Source organism: Oryza sativa, chromosome 8 (genome assembly GCF_034140825.1).
Source record: "Oryza sativa Japonica Group chromosome 8, ASM3414082v1".
NCBI lineage: Eukaryota > Viridiplantae > Streptophyta > Magnoliopsida > Poales > Poaceae > Oryza > Oryza sativa.
Genome location: NC_089042.1, coordinates 1335316 through 1349687, shown reverse-complemented (window position 1 = coordinate 1349687; position 14372 = coordinate 1335316).

Sequence of the window (14372 nt, the reverse complement as noted above, 5' to 3'; positions counted from 1 at the left end):
TTATATATAAATGCTTCTCTAATGCGTGAAGCCGATTGCAGTGGCGAGACTTTCTTTGTCCGTTGCCTTGAAACATAGGTCCCATATCGATGTAGTTGTGCACCTCCAGACTAACCTGGAGCACAATTTTAATGCCTAATTTACTATCACACCCTTATCGAGTTGTGCATCGGTAAGTAGTAAGTTGAGCACTATTGGTGACTGTGGTCTCCACTGGGACCGCCTTAACTCCCATATGTACATCCCTGTTATACTTATAGCAACGTAGCAAACTATGTTATTCATGCTTATGCCCTTCATGAAAGGAAAAAGAGAAGATGGAGGTGATCAAAAGAATGTTTTTTTTATGTTTTGAGAGTAGATTCATGGTATAGAGTAGGCACCACGTGTTTATGGTGTTAAACATTATGCAATTTGAAAATGAGCGAAGTTGTAATTTGACGGTACTAAAAGAGAAGATGGAGGTGATCAAAAGAATTTTTTTTTTAAGTTTTGAGTAGATTCCTGGTATAGAGTAGACACCATGTGTGTTTATGGTGTTAAATATTTATATTTTGACAAACATCTATAGTTTAGCGCTTGGTTTATTTTCAATACTTATTGTTGATAATGACATGAGACACCTTTACTAATTCGAAGAATATATTTATTTTTTTTAAATTTATTAATAATAACTAATGCGTGGGAGTATATGGGAGTTTTTTATTTTTTTTGTATGATACTATATACGTATATTTTTTTTGGTTCTATCTTTTTTTGACACGATGGCTTTATTCTTTTACCGTACGTATGTAGGTTTTATTGTTCCTTTTCAATCTTACGTACTTACTTTTTTTTTGGCGAACCTATTCTCTCTCGTATGTATAGGTGGAAAGTATTAGTATTAGAGATATATATCTAATCTAATGATCTAAATAACGGATCCATCAATTTAAGTGAAAATCAACGGTATAGATATAGATATAATCTAATGGTCTAAAATAACGGGTCCACCAATTTAAATGAAAATCGACGGTGAGATTAAACAGTGCCACGTGGCGGTTTAGGAGCGTTTATAAGAATGCCACGTGTCGTCTTGAGAGTGTTTGTAGGACGTTTAATGGACTTTTAGTATATAATAGATAGATAGATATATTTTGTTCCCTACCTTGCCCCTCTCTTGATTAACGGTACACATTATTCCATCTCCAGGTACCTCTAAGTACCTCGCAAACGGTGTAAAAAGTCTCGAAAAGTAATTGAAAGCTCATACTGTCAGTAGAGAGTTCACTGTCTTTTTCAACACGGTGACGGTCGTGCGTGTATGCTGCAGGCTGGAACTCAGGACTTAATTCGGTCTTCGATCGGTTGTACTAGATGACATCAAAGCTCAAATTTGCGGAGACTCTTTACTCCACGGCCAAAGGGGAGTCTTTAAAGTCTTTCTGCGATCCGGATCGAATTCGGATCCTCTGCGGTGGAGGAGAAAATTCAGAGGTTGCTACAGTACCCAGCATTAGGAGTACTGTGGGCCGTCCGATCAAGAACGGACGGATCAGACCGTTCGCTACAGTAAAACAGTGCATTGATGCACAGTACTTTCATCCCTGTAGATACAGTAAATCATCACTGTAGCGGTACTGTTCTGTGCATTGAAACACTGTCCCCCTCACATATCACTGTGGCCACAGTGCCTCTCTGCGGTAATGCAGAGGATCCGAATCCATCCGGATCACTCTCCATCGATCGATCAGTGGAGTTGGCACAATATAGTTTCAGATAAGCTGGGCCATTGACTGACCTCTGGGCTCTTGTTCTGCGTCAAACGACTGCATGAGGCAACCCTGAATATCTCTCAAGTCTGAACATTACGATTTACTTACAATTATGCATGTTTCTCCGTCTCTCCGATGGATCATGGAGATTGTAGCAGCATCGTTAATTTTGGGGTATTGTTCTTTTCAGCTCGGCATGGACAATTATTGTAGTCCAGCTAGGAACCGACGCTGATAAACCGACAATTATTAGTTAAGTCATCGCAATGATCATTTCCGGTGCGCAATCCTTTTCCGTATTAAAAAAAAAAATCCTTCCAAGTTCCGACCCCTGCGAACCAACAAGTACAGAACAAGCAATTCAATACCAATTTGGCACAGTTAAACCATACGGAAGAACTAATAGCATTTATATGCCGTGTTAACACCAGCTGTGTTACAATGCCTTGTTAGACCAAACTGTGTTGAGTCTCTCTGTGCTGCTCATTGTACTTGAGGAAAAGGTCTTTATTTTCTTACGTCCCTTGAGTTAATCCCTCTCATTAGAGAAATGAAAACGAATTATGAAACATTAATTTCACACCTGTCAATCCCCATCTCATGTGGATTAATCGAGCAATGTCTTTAATGAGATGACACTCGTTTTCTTACATGCCATCAAATAGTTGTAAAATTGTTTTTATAAAAAAATATCATAATGCGATATATTTGTTGGATTCTACCTTTTCAGATTGAAAAACAACAAATTTTGTTTCATCTTGCATATTTGTAAAATGATATCACACATTTATCTATGTTGTTGAATCTTTTAAAGATTTTTCTATGAATATTGAGACAACATATATAAAAGAGTAAAATACACGGCCGGTCCTTAAAGTTGAGCGCGGGTGTCACTTAGGTCCATAATCTTGTAAATTGCACATCTAGGTCCACCATCTTGTTTAAGTGACTCATTGAGGTCTAAAAGACCTCTGACCAGGTTGACTGGCTTACGTGGCGGTGCAGCGTGGCAACATATTTGCATTTTGCCCCCTTTTTGATTCCCCGTGTCCGATCCAATCCCTTCTTTGCGTGGCGCACGCAGGAACGCGCCGACGGCAACGTGCGCCAGCACGCACACCTGTGGCACCCACCTGTCTCAACCACGCTGCGCCCGCTGACGTGCCTCGTACCCCTCTGGCAGCCGCTCGCCGGTGTTGCGCAGCGCCCAGAGAAACCGCACACCGTCGTCGACGGGAAGGAGAAGGAGCAGGGGAAGGGGAAGGCCCCCGCTCTAGCCAGCCGTGGGTGCACGCGACAAGTGGCTGCGGCAGCTGCTCAAGTCAAGCTTGCCCTGCCGCCATGGAGCTCGCACCCGCCCAGCTCGCGCCGAACTCGCCGACGCCTCACCCACACACGCGGCCGCGGTAGGCGACCCCTCCTCCCAGGCGTGGCCGGCGACACCTCCCCCGCGCGCGCCAAGCTCACCGACGCCTCTAGCACCAACGACCAGCGGGAAGGGAGACCGATGGATCTGGCTGTCAGTGAGGCGTGAGCGCCACCGGCACGCTAGCTACGAAGACTGTCACACCCTGAAAATTCAAAATATATAAATTGTTGTTTAATTGGAATTTTTAGAAATAATTTTAAAAAGTCTTGAAAAGAAGATCTAATTTTTAATTAATAAATTTCAATATAAAATGGGCCCAGATAAAATTTCCTTAAATACTTTGCTTAATTCTATAATTCCTAGATTTTTCTGGGATTTATTTGAGCTAAGAAAGTATTTTTAATAAATGGAATTGCATTTAAGAAATAATTTAAATTGAAAAAAGGTTTTAAAAAGTCTTCTTTTGGCTTTGGGCCGAAAGTCGGCCCAAAACCTCTCTTCTCTCTCCTCGGCCCAGCCGGCCCAGTCCGCCGCAGCCGCGCGCGCCCTCGCTGTCGCTGACAGGTGGGGCCCACCTGTCAGTCGTCGTCTACCTTTGGCCGCCGCCGCCGAAACCCTAGTTTCGCGCCGCCGCCGTTTCCTTCCAAATCCGGCCGCCCCTTTCCTTCTCCGGCCGAATCAATAGAGGGGAAACAATCTCCGGGATCTCCTCTACCTTTTCTCCTTTGGAATCTTCGGCTAAATCGGTTTGGAATGAGTTGGATTCGAGTTCGTCTCGGATTCGTTCTTCCCGATCTTTCCTTCCTCGTCGCCGGTCGCCGTGGGCCTTCGCCGCCGCCTCCGAGCCCCTTTAAAAGGACCCCCGGTGTTTCCTCTACCCGTCGCCACCTTCGCCTTCGCCTCTCGTCGTCGGAATCGCTCTAGCGCCGTGTGCCCTAGCTTCGCCGTCGCCGCCGCCGCTCCAGCCGTGCTCCGCCGCCGTTCCAGACGTCGCCGTCGCTCGGGAAGACCGTTGTCGTGGTCGCCAAGTCGTCGCCGTCCTCGTCCGCCCCTTCGCCGTCGCCGGAGATCGTCGGAGCTTCGTCGCCGTCGACAACCCGAAGGTTTCCGCCGTTTCCTCCTCGTCGCCGTCGTCGTTCGTTGTTTTTCCGCCGCCGTTTTGGTCACCGGTGTGTTCGCCGCGTCGTCCTCTACGTGCTGGTGCCCTCCGTTTGCGTCCTCGCGCCGCCGTTCGCCGGCGAGCGTGCGCCGCCCGAGCCGTCCGCTCCGCCGAGCCGCCGCCGCTGTCGGTGACGTCATTGCCGACGTCATCGGGGTCGTCCGCCGTGAGCCGGTCGTGGACCGTTCGATCTCGGCCGTCCGTTTTGGATTGGATCGATCTCGGCCGTCCGTTCGCGTGAACCGCCGCCCATGCGCCCGGTCCACCGAAACCCTAGCCGCTGACGCAATAATCCCTCTTTTCCTTTTCAAAAATAATTCATTATTGCGTCATAATTCAATTTTAACCGATTTAAGTGTTTTAATCCGATTTAATCTTCAAAAATTCATAACTAATTCATCTTAGCTCCGATTTAGTTGGTTCAAGTCTCTAAATTTTTCTAAAATTGAGATCTACACATTAAAAATATCCACATGTACTGTTCATGCTTGTTTATGTGCTGTTTTGGTGATTTTGCTCTTTTCTGCTTAGATTCCGTCGTTTCCGAAGAGTCCGTTTTCGCCGGAGAAGAGTTTGAAGAGTTCCAAGGCCAGCAAGGCAAGTCACACAGATCCCAAACAACCCTTTGAGCATGTTGATCCTATTTAAAGCTGTTGTTTCTTTTCAACTATTGCATTTATTTTCGAATGTCATTGGGTGGAATTAACCTATTGTTTGTTATAGCCCTTTTGTTCTTGATTACTTTATTCCTTGATACCTTGGGATATAATTTGACTAGTTGAGCTTTATTTATATTGGTTCAACTAAATATTAGATATAATTGCTTAGCCCTGCTTAGAAACCTTAGCACATTTATGGGATAACTTATGATTCACTATTATTTCATGATGGCTTATTGATAGTTCACGATGGTCAATCGTGATTAGTTAATTAATTAATGTGCCAACTAAAACCTGATAATGGTGGGTTGTGAGCACATGGTTTTGATGGTCGTGCTCATGACAATTAAGGACCGGTTCACGAGTTTCGGTTGTGAAACATTAATCGTGCCAACCACAAGCCAGCATGGGCAACGGCTTTATCTTTTGTATAGCATGGTTCGTTGCGGGGCACCAGACTGAGAAGTGGCGGAGATAAGCCCACGGGGGTCGCTGGGGAGTCCATGCCTTGTTTATAAGGGGGTGATTATGATCCAGGAAGGTGCGCTGCAGTGGATTGTGTTATGCGAGGGGTATTGTCACAACTCCTTTCCGAGGTACCGTGGTGGTATTGAGGCACATGGTGACATGATGTGGGGTTGTGTCTTGTGGGTACAGTGGTACACCTCTGATCAGAGTAAAACTATTCGAATAGCCGTGCCCGCGGTTATGGGCGGGTCTAACAATGTCTTTCGTGATTAGTCTCACCCTTCTCACCATAGTAAATGATGCTATAATTGGTAATAATTTGATTAGCTCCTGGTTTGGAATGGTACATTCCTGGTTTGGAGATAGAACTGTGCAGCCGGGATGGTTGTTCAGAATGGTTGGGCCTATACAACAGGGTATGTTGTATAGCGTTGGATTAATATTGTTTAATTACTTAACTGTTTTATTAAATTCTCAAATGTTTGCTAAATGCTGCTTTTGCAAATGAAACCCTATTATGCCATCCTTTGTTATCCTGTGCACTTGCATATTTGCTGCGTGGCTTGCTGAGTATGTCATATACTCACCTTGCAATCATTCATCAGAGGAAGAGTTCTACAATGAGGCTGATGGTGTGGAGGATTAGGTGTAGCCTTGGTCAAGCTGCCTGTGGAGTGGAGCCGTCTGCGCCGTTTATTTTATTTTCCGCTGCTTAGATCTCTATTGATTGAGAGGAACTATCTACCTCTGTAATGACATTTTATTCGCTTATTAATTAGAGTAATAATTGTACTCTATTATCAATTTGTTATTGTGTGCCTCGGCTGATTCCTGGACGAGGGTTCACACACATGTAAGCGTTTGGAATTTTGGATAGAAATTCCGGGCGTGACAAGTTGGTATCAGAGCCCCTTGACCCTAGGTTATGCCAAATGGTTACCCATAGAAGCCCTCTAAAAATATTGGAAAAAGTAGAACTGTTCTCCTCCCTTTCTCTTTTAATTAAACCAAAATAATGGCACATGCATTTCAGCAAAATTTCATAATCTCTTTTAATGGTTCTCATTCAAAATTTATTCCAGTGTTATTATTACTGTACATCTATTACTGTACTAATGGCTCATTTACCAGCAAAAGTTTTACAATGTTGTTTTATTTAATCTTGCTGCAATAAAATAAATTTAGCATGTTGATTTTATAACTTTCCTTTTATTTCTTTTGAAACCTGTTATTCAAAAGCACAAAATTTGTAACCTTGTTTTCAACTATTTCAAATTATCTTGCAAGTTTGGTTTACCTTATTTACTTACCTTTTACTTTGATTTTCAAATTTTATTCAAGTTAATCCAAAAACTTGTGCTGTTAATTGGATAGATGTCTTAACTCTCTCCTTTCACTTGTCTTTAGATGCCGCGCTACAAGCCTGAGTACCTGTTTGGTGTTGAGGGTTTTGTCCAGGAGTTGCGTACGATGTCCTTTGCCATTGGATTTGGGACTGCCCCTTTTTATGCCCAGATTCCTCATGATCGTCATGAAGAGAAGTGCCGAGTCAAAGTCACCTTAAACAGCAATAGTGAAGATGTCCCCTCAGTGATGTTCGAAGCTGGAGGAAGAAACTACATCCATGCATGTCAGGAAGTGGCAAGGATCGCCATAGGAGAGCTCCGTGATCGCTACAGTGATCAGTTGGCCGATACTGAGTATCGCTACCATCCTCGTCAACCCCAGGGAAGTGACCGTGGCAGTTACCTTGAGACTGAAGGAATTGAGAATGATGCTACCACAAGGCATTTGGTTGAGATGTTGTGGGCTATGGATGAAAGTCGTGCGGAGACTGTGTTAGCGGCTCAAGATCGTGAAGACCGGAATCGTGGTAAGATTTGCAAGTTAGAGGACAAGGTGGATCGTTTGGAGAAGGAACTCGCCGCATTGAAGGGAGAAGCACCGCCGCAGAAGGCCAGGATTCGTCTCACCGCAAGGAAGAGAGCTCTATTTGTCCCTCGCTATCAATTGGCGCCAAAGGTTCGTGTGGTGGAGAAAGAAGTTGCCCCAGCTCAAGCGGATCCTCCGGTCATCATCATAAGTGATGAAGAAGAAGAATCCAAGCGCACCCGTTCCAAGATTGAGTGGGTAGCAACTCAAGATGATGAAGACGAGCCGAACGAGCCTACAATCGACCTCCGATGCTTGGAAGAACTAGAGTGACTTGTTAAGTCGTTGTCTTAGATCGTTGTGTTAGTTTGCTTGCTTTAAGTTTGCTTGTGTGTGTCTCGCATGTGATTTACATCAGTGGTGGGATGTAAGTGCATGCGTTTGTTTGCTTTTGAGTGTTAGGAAGTTGGTGAGTTTAGTGGTGTGAGAGTCTTCAGTTTGTAATAATGAAACTCAGTTAAGATCAATAAAAGTTAAAGTAATTCTCTATCCTAAGTAGTTCCCCGGTTTCTCTTCTTGTGCCCTGTTCCTGCCAGATGGTGAATACTCGCAGCAACGGGAATGGTCCCAACAACCCCAATAACAATAACAATGGAGAGAACCCAACTCTGGCCCAAGTTCTTCCTCAACAGACACAGCTTATGAACATGATGATGCAGCAATTCCAGAATCAGCAGAACCAAGGAAATAACCATGTACCTCCCCAGAATAAGTTAGCAGAATTTCTTCGTGTGAGGCCACCTGTTTTCTTTAGTACCACTAATCCTATTGAAGCTGGTGATTGGCTGCATGCCATAGAGAAGAAGTTGGATTTACTTCAGTGCACTGATCCGGAGAAGGTATCTTTTGCATCACATCAGTTGCATGGCTCTGCCTCTGAATGGTGGGATCACTTCCGCCTGAATAGGACTACTGCTGAACCTATCACTTGGCTTGAATTCACCGCTGCTTTCCGGAAGACGCATATACCATCAGGAGTAGTGTCTCTCAAGAAGAAGGAGTTCAGGTCGCTTACTCAGGGATCTCGCTCTGTTACGGAGTATCTGCACGAGTTCAATCGTCTTGCTCGTTATGCTCCGGAAGATGTGCGCAATGATGAAGAGCGCCAGGAGAAGTTTTTGGGAGGACTTAATGATGAGCTTTCTTACCCACTCATGGTTGGAGATTATTCTGATTTCCAGAAATTAGTGGATAAGGCTATACGTCAGGAGGACAAGTACAATTGCATGGAACAGAGGAAACGTCGGATTGCTCACTTCAAGGCACAACAGGGGAGTAATCAGAAGCCGCGTCTTACTTTAGGACCCCAGTCTATGCCACAGGGAGGTTCTTCGTCTGTTGTTCGTCCGCCGCGTCAGTTCTTCAACAACAATGCTGGCAATAACATCCGCAATCAAACTCCACGTCCTGTTGCAGCTCCAACACAGCAACAGCCTGCCAAGAGGGAGCAAGGCAGCAAGCCCGTGGTGTGTTTCAACTGTGGAGACCCAGGACATTATGCTGACAAGTGTCCGAAGCCCCGTCGCGTGTAGGTTGTCCCTGCCCAGAGTAACTCTGCTGTACCAGCATCAAAGGCCCGTGTCAATCATGTTGCTGCTGCAGAAGCTCAAGATTCTCCAGATGTGATTTTGGGTACGTTCCCTGTTAACTCAGTTCCTGCAACAGTACTTTTCGATTCAGGTGCTACACATTCATTCTTATCTATGAGTTTTGCGGGAAATCATGGGATGGAAGTAGAAGATCTTAGACATCCTTTGATGGTTAGTACCCCAAGTAATCAAGCACTCTCTTTGCAACGTAGCCCCTCGGTCAGAATAGAAATTAAAGGAGTACCATTTCTGGCCAATCTTATCTTGTTAGAATCCAAAGACCTTGATGTCATCCTAGGGATGGACTGGTTAGCCAGACATAGAGGTGTGATAGACTGTGCCAACAGAAAAGTAACTCTCACCAGCAATGATGGTCGAGTTGTGACTGTTCATGCATTGTCTTCTGAGTCTTTAAGGTCAAGACTGAACCAGATAACTTTGGAAGAGATTCCTATAGTCCGGGAGTATCCCGATGTGTTCCCAGATGATTTACCTGGTATGCCGCCCAAAAGGGATATAGAGTTCAGAATAGATCTGGTACCAGGAACAACTCCAATCCATAAGAGACCTTATCGAATGGCAGCCAATGAGTTGGCAGAAGTCAAGAGGCAAGTGGACGATTTGCTTCAGAAAGGATACATCAGACCGAGTTCATCACCATGGGGAGCTCCGGTTATTTTTGTGGAAAAGAAAGACCATACCCAGAGAATGTGTGTGGACTATCGTGCGTTAAACGATGTGACTATCAAGAATAAGTATCCGCTGCCCAGAATTGATGATTTGTTTGATCAGCTTAAAGGTGCTACCGTTTTCTCCAAGATAGATCTTCGATCAGGGTATCACCAGTTGAGAATCAAAGAGGAAGATATACCTAAGACAGCTTTTACCACTAGGTATGGATTGTTCGAATGTACGGTTATGTCTTTTGGACTTACCAATGCCCCTGCTTTCTTCATGAACTTGATGAATAAGGTGTTTATGGAATACCTAGACAAGTTCGTAGTGGTCTTTATAGATGACATTCTTATCTACTCTCGAACCAAAGAAGAGCATGAAGAACATCTTCGCCTTGCATTGGAGAAGCTACGAGAGCATCAACTGTATGCTAAGTTTAGCAAGTGTGAATTTTGGTTGTCTGAAGTGAAGTTCCTTGGTCACGTCATCTCAGCAGGAGGAGTTGCCGTTGATCCTAGTAATGTGGAACCCGTAACCAACTGGAAACAACCGAAGACAGTTTCAGAGATTCGCAGTTTTCTAGGCCTCGCAGGATATTACCAGAGGTTTATAGAGAATTTTTCCAAGATTGCTAAGCCCATGACACGATTGCTTCAGAAAGATGTGAAGTACAAGTGGTCGGAAGAATGTGAGCAGAGTTTTCAAGAGTTGAAAAATCGCTTAATATCAGCTCCTATTTTGATTTTACCTGATCCAAAGAAAGGTTTCCAAGTGTATTGCGATGCATCCAAACTTGGGTTAGGTTGTGTTTTGATGCAAGATGGGAAGGTGGTTGCCTATGCATCTCGTCAGTTACGTCCGCATGAGAAGAACTACCCTACTCATGATCTTGAGTTAGCTGCAGTAGTTCATGCGTTGAAGATTTGGCGTCATTATCTTTTCGGTACTCGTACGGAGATGTACACCGATCACAAGAGTTTAAAGTATATTTTTACTCAGCCGGATCTGAACATGAGACAACGGAGATGGTTGGAATTAATTAAGGATTATGACATGGGAATTCATTATCACCCGGGAAAGGCTAATGTTGTAGCAGACGCTCTTAGCAGGAAAGGCTATTGCAATGCTACCGAAGGACGACAGTTGCCATTGGAATTATGCAAGGAATTTGAAAGATTAAATTTGGGAATTGTCAGTAGAGGTTTCGTTGCAGCTTTAGAAGCGAAGCCCACTCTAATTGATCAAGTCAGAGAAGCCCAAATTAATGATCCGGATATTCAAGAAATCAAGAAGAATATGAGAAGAGGAAAAGCTATCGGTTTCTTGGAGGATGAGCAAGGAACTGTATGGTTGGGTGAAAGAATTTGTGTTCCCGACAACAAAGACTTAAAAGATGCAATTCTGAAAGAAGCTCATGATACTTTATACTCCATTCACCCTGGTAGTACTAAAATGTACCAGGATCTCAAGGAAAGATTTTGGTGGGCAAGTATGAAGCGTGAAATCGCAGAATATGTAGCAGTATGTGATGTTTGTCAGCGAGTCAAGGCAGAACATCAGAAACCTGCCGGTTTGCTACAGCCTTTGAAGATTCCTGAATGGAAGTGGGAAGAAATCGGTATGGATTTTATCACTGGTTTACCCAGAACGTCATCAGGCCATTACTCTATTTGGGTAATAGTCGACAGACTTACCAAAGTGGCTCATTTCATTCCGGTAAAGACAACTTATTCTGGAAGTCGATTGGCGGAATTGTATATGGCAAGGATTGTGTGTTTGCATGGCGTCCCTAAGAAGATAGTGTCTGATCGAGGCAGTCAGTTTACTTCAAATTTTTGGAAGAAACTTCAGGAAGAGATGGGTTCTAAGCTGAATTTTAGTACTGCTTATCATCCGCAGACAGACGGACAAACCGAAAGGGTGAATCAGATTTTGGAAGACATGTTGAGAGCTTGTGCTTTAGACTTCGGTGGAAGTTGGGATAAGAATCTACCCTATGTAGAATTTTCGTACAACAACAGTTATCAAGCTAGTCTTCAGATGGCTCCTTACGAAGCACTGTATGGTCGGAAGTGTCGCACTCCGCTTCTGTGGGAGCAAACGGGAGAACGTCAGGTTTTCGAGACGGATATCCTAAGGGAAGCAGAAGAAAAGGTGAAAATCATTCAGGAAAGATTGCGAGTGGCTCAGTCTCGTCATAAGAGTTATGCCGACAATCGCCGTAGAGATTTGAGTTTTGAAGAAGGAGATTATGTGTATCTTCGTGTCACGCCTTTTCGAGGAGTTCATCGTTTTCACACCAAAGGAAAATTGGCACCGCGTTTTGTGGGACCCTATAAGATTGTCAGTAGAAGAGGAGAGGTTGCTTATCAGTTGGAGTTACCTCAATCTTTGGCAGGAGTCCATAATGTGTTCCATGTTTCGCAATTGAAAAAGTGTTTAAGGGTACCTACCGAAGAAGCTAATCTTGAACAGATAGAAGTCCAAGAGGATCTGACCTATGTTGAGAAACCAATCCGTATCTTGGAAATAAATGAGAGAAGAACCAGAAATCGAGTTATCCGTTTTTGCAAAGTCCAATGGAGTAATCACTCGGAAGAAGAATCAACTTGGGAACGAGAAGATGAATTGAAGTCAGCTCATCCACATCTGTTCGCCAGTTCTTCCGAATCTCGAGGACGAGATTCTGTTTAAGGGGGGTAGGTTTGTCACACCCTGAAAATTCAAAATATATAAATTGTTGTTTAATTGGAATTTTTAGAAATAATTTTAAAAAGTCTTGAAAAGAAGATCTAATTTTTAATTAATAAATTTCAACATAAAATGGGCCCAGATAAAATTTCCTTAAATACTTTGCTTAATTCTATAATTCCTAGATTTTTCTGGGATTTATTTGAGCTAAGAAAGTATTTTTAATAAATGGAATTGCATTTAAGAAATAATTTAAATTGAAAAAAGGTTTTAAAAAGTCTTCTTTTGGCTTTGGGCCGAAAGTCGGCCCAAAACCTCTCTTCTCTCTCCTCGGCCCAGCCGGCCCAGTCCGCCGCAGCCGCGCGCGCCCTCGCTGTCGCTGACAGGTGGGGCCCACCTGTCAGTCGTCGTCTACCTTCGGCCGCCGCCACCGAAACCCTAGTTTCGCGCCGCCGCCGTTTCCTTCCAAATCCGGCCGCCCCTTTCCTTCTCCGGCCGAATCAATAGAGGGGAAACAATCTCCGGGATCTCCTCTACCTTTTCTCCTTTGGAATCTTCGGCTAAATCGGTTTGGAATGAGTTGGATTCGAGTTCGTCTCGGATTCGTTCTTCCCGATCTTTCCTTCCTCGTCGCCGGTCGCCGTGGGCCTTCGCCGCCGCCTCCGAGCCCCTTTAAAAGGACCCCCGGTGTTTCCTCTACCCGTCGCCACCTTCGCCTTCGCCTCTCGTCGTCGGAATCACTCTAGCGCCGTGTGCCCTAGCTTCGCCGTCTCCGCCGCCGCTCCAGCCGTGCTCCGCCGCCGTTCCAGACGTCGCCGTCGCTCGGGAAGACCGTTGTCGTGGTCGCCAAGTCGTCGCCGTCCTCGTCCGCCCCTTCGCCGTCGCTGGAGATCGTCGGAGCTTCGTCGCGGTCGACAACCCGAAGGTTTCCGCCGTTTCCTCCTCGTCGCCGTCGTCGTTCGTTGTTTTTCCGCCGCCGTTTTGGTCACCGGTGTGTTCGCCGCGTCGTCCTCTACGTGCTGGTGCCCTCCGTTTGCGTCCTCGCGCCGCCGTTCGCCGGCGAGCGTGCGCCGCCCGAGCCGTCCGCTCCGCCGAGCCGCCGCCGCTGTCGGTGACGTCATTGCTGACGTCATCGGGGTCGTCCGCCGTGAGCCGGTCGTGGACCGTTCGATCTCGGCCGTCCGTTTTGGATTGGATCAATCTCGGCCGTCCGTTCGCGTGAACCGCCACCCGTGCGCCCGGTCCACCGAAACCCTAGCCGCTGACGCAATAATCCCTCTTTTCCTTTTCAAAAATAATTCATTATTGCGTCATAATTCAATTTTAACCGATTTAAGTGTTTTAATCCGATTTAATCTTCAAAAATTCATAACTAATTCATCTTAGCTCCGATTTAGTTGGTTCAAGTCTCTAAATTTTTCTAAAATTGAGATCTACACATTAAAAATATCCACATGTACTGTTCATGCTTGTTTATGTGCTGTTTTGGTGATTTTGCTCTTTTCTGCTTAGATTCCATCGTTTTCGGAGAGTCCGTTTTCGCCGGAGAAGAGCTTGAAGAGTTCCAAGGCCAGCAAGGCAAGTCACACAGATCCCAAACAACCCTTTGAGCATGTTGATCATATTTAAAGCTATTGTTTCTTTTCAACTATTGCATTTATTTTCGAATGTCATTAGGTGGAATTAACCTATTGTTTGTTATAGCCCTTTTGTTCTTGATTACTTTATTCCTTGATACCTTGGGTTATAATTTGACTAGTTGAGCTTTATTTATATTGGTTCAACTAAATATTAGATATAATTGCTTAGCCCTGCTTAGAAACCTTAGCACATTTATGGGATAACTTATGATTCACTATTATTTCATGATGGTTTATTGATAGTTCACGATGGTCAATCGTGATTAGTTAATTAATTAATGTGCCAACTAAAACCTGATAATAGTGGGTTGTGAGCACATGGTTTTGATGGTCGTGCTCATGACAATTAAGGACCGGTTCACGAGTTTCGGTTGTGAAACATTAATCGTGCCAACCACAAGCCAGCATGGGCAACGGCTTTATCTTTTGTATAGCA